We start from the raw sequence: 3,284 nt of genomic DNA on the forward strand, positions 1-3,284 counted from the left end.
AGCTTTGTTTTTCAAGCTTTCCATTTTCGGCATTTTCAATGTTTCTCATCATACCGTTCTCTTTGTTGAACATCACTCATTAAGGATGGCTTTGATGCATGCTTAGATTGTTTCAATACACATTTCATAAAGATGGGAAAGTTGGAAATTGGATCAGCAGTTACTGTTCTCTCTGTCTGTCTCTCTCTCTTTCCTCCCTCCCTCCCTCTCCTCTCATTTTTTCCACCAAACCTGGGGTTATATTTCCTTGTCAATGCTATTTCCTCTTTCTCAGGAGTTACTTCTAGAAATGTGGTATGACTATTGTCTGAGAAATATGAAAAGTGTTTGTCACAAAAATCTTTGAAGATCTTTTCCATTTTTCATCTGTTTTTGGTACTCCTTCCAATTCCATCTTTAAGGATAGTTTTGCTAAATTGGTGACCTCATCAAATTTTCTTTAAACCTGTCTTCTACTGCTTCTCATGTGATAATCCACCTACTAGCCCACATCTTTACCGTGACTTACATTTAAGTGCTAAGCACTAGGGATACAAAAGCAAAATTTAGTCCTTCCCTCCCACAAGAAGCTTGTATTCTGTTGAAATCAGTCAACAAGCATTTGATAACATGCATGGGAATGGGAAAAAAGCCAGTATGTCAAGGGGAAATCACGGGGGAACAGAAGGAAGGGAAATGGAAAGAAAAGTTTAGGCAGAGAGAATGGGTATATGTTTGTATGGGGATAAATCGCAACATTATAAGATAATTTTGCAAGAAAGAGATGGGATTATATTTTAGGTACCATTATAAGTGTTAGGGATGCAAAGAAAGGCGAAAGACCCATCTCTATTCTCAAGAATCTCATTCTAATGAAGTAGTGGGTGAAGTGGAGATAGCATGCGAACAACTTTGTACAAACGATATATGCCAGATCAACTGGAAATAATTTACAGAGGAGGGGCATGGATGTTAAGGGAAATTGGGAAAGGGTTCCCGTAAAAGAGGGATTTTTAGCTGGATTTGGAGGAAGGGGATCCAGACAGAAGAGATGAGGAGGAAGAAAATTCAGGGCATGGTGGACAGCCAGTAAAAATGCTCAGTCAGGAGATGGAGTGTCTTGTGCAAATCACATAATCACCTGAAAGGTGTAGTGCACACAAGGGCCGATCATGAAACTGTCTGTTGACATAAAAAGCACATGATATCATAGGGCAAAATCCTCCTTTATAGACTGTCTTCTTGGGTTCTTCTACCTCCCTAGCTACTGTTAGTAGCTAGTAGATATATCTACTAATAGATGGATTCTAGAGATTGTCCATCTGATTTCATATCATAATCTTGACATGAGGTATTCTTCTTTGACTTGTTTTTTCCTGTATGAACAGTGAGGCCAATCTCTTTTTGAATAATTATGGATCTCATTTAGAAGACTCTTAAATACAGAGTGTAATCCACAGACAGGAAGTTCTGAAGGACCTCATCAACTATAAAGAATCCTTCCTTAACTTAGACACTACATTTTCATGAATTCCTGGTCTATGCCTCACTTGATAGTAATAGTAAGAGAGTCATTTTAGGAAGGTTATCTCTGATGTCCTTTTTTTCTTTTTTGGAATCTTGTATAATTTTGATGTATGTAGAAAATAGTTAGAGGAGAGCCTATAAAGGAGAATTTTGCCCTACAAAGCCAAGTGCTTTTTATGTCAACAAACAGTGGCTGTTTCCTCCAAGGGTGTGTATTACAACTCATTCTTATTTTTCTATCCTATGCTAACCTTGTATTAGAGATAACCTTGCACAATAATGAGAATCCTAGATTTGGAGTCAGGAAAACCTGTATTCAAATCTGCCCTTTGATACTTGTTGCATGACCTTGGCGAGTGGCTTAGCCTATTGATCTTCAGTTTCTTAACAACTAAGATGAGGGTGTTGGACTAGATGCCTTTAATGTTCCTTCTAGCTCTAAATTTATGATCCCATGATTTAATCTATGTTTGACCCACCTTGTGACAGTGGCAAATGTTTCTGATAGACATACACACATTCTTGTTCTGTGCCTTGCTTGATAGTAACAACCAGGCAGATATTAAATAAGGTTGTCTCTTGTTATATCTTTCAAATAATCTTGTATTATATATTTTTGAAGAAAAGATAAACTTGGTTTTGGAAATTTGGATTTGAGGGGCTAATAAACTAGACTTCCTATACCTATGCTGTTCTGTCACAAGATGTCTAGATGGAGAGATCTTCTAGGCAGTTGGAGAGGCAGGCATAGAATCAGAAGTGAACTCAGGGCTGAATATATTGATTTGGGGGCTATCTGCAAAGAGATAAAAGTCAAAGCAACAGAAATGAATGATATGACTAAGAGAGGATGTTTTAGGGGTAGAGGGCAGAGAGAAAATAGAAGAGGCATCAGATCAAAATTCTGGAGACCATTCACTTTATGGAGTCAGCAAAAGAAAGAGGAACCAGTGAAGAAAACAGTAGTTGGAGAGGTAGAAGACCCCAAGGAAATTTGGTACTTCTGATGCCAAACAGATCCCAGAGTGGGTGTTCAACAATGTCAGATATTGCTAAAAGTTCAAGGAGGTGGATGACTGAAGAAATGCCATTAGAGACTTGATTTCACAAACAGAAAATCATTGGTGACCTTTGAGAAATCAATTGCATTTGAGTGTAAGGGGGAGAAGTCTGACTGCAGAAGTGTTCAGGAGAGAGGATATGAGTAATGGGTAGAAGCATCAAGTGTAGGTAATTTTTAAAAAGGAGTTTGGCCCTATGAGAAGGAAGATTGGATAGCAGCTGAATGCAGCAAAAGTATGAAATAAATACTTTTTTTAAAAAAAATCGAGGCAATCTAAGATGGATTGGAAGGAGACAATAGAGAGATTGAATATATATGAGATGAGATGATGGCTTATAATTATCCCAGATGGGGCCAGAGGAGATGGGATCAAGGTCACAGGGAGAGTAATAACTCAAAATGTTTCTCTCCCTTTTTGTTACTGAAAGTGGGACAAAGTTGAAAACCTCTGATGATTTTTACAGCAATGCATTATTATATCCAGAAATCATTATAGCTCCACGTCTTGAGTCTGGGGCTGTGAAAAAAAAAAAGTTCGATTTCAGTCTTTGGCAGTTATGTTAATCTGGTTTGCAATCATGTACATCAGGTGCTTCACTGACTATAAAATGATCAAACTCTAGCGGTGTGTTATGTCTTACTTACAAGGCTTTCATTCTTTCTTTGTCTATGCCTTTTAAAAACTTGCCTGTAAATGACACATCTTGCAATGCCA

Source organism: Petaurus breviceps, unplaced genomic scaffold (genome assembly GCF_028583685.1).
Source record: "Petaurus breviceps papuanus isolate PSGF00001 unplaced genomic scaffold, PetGlider_PUasm1.0 90769, whole genome shotgun sequence".
In the NCBI taxonomy this organism is placed as follows: Eukaryota; Metazoa; Chordata; class Mammalia; order Diprotodontia; family Petauridae; genus Petaurus; species Petaurus breviceps.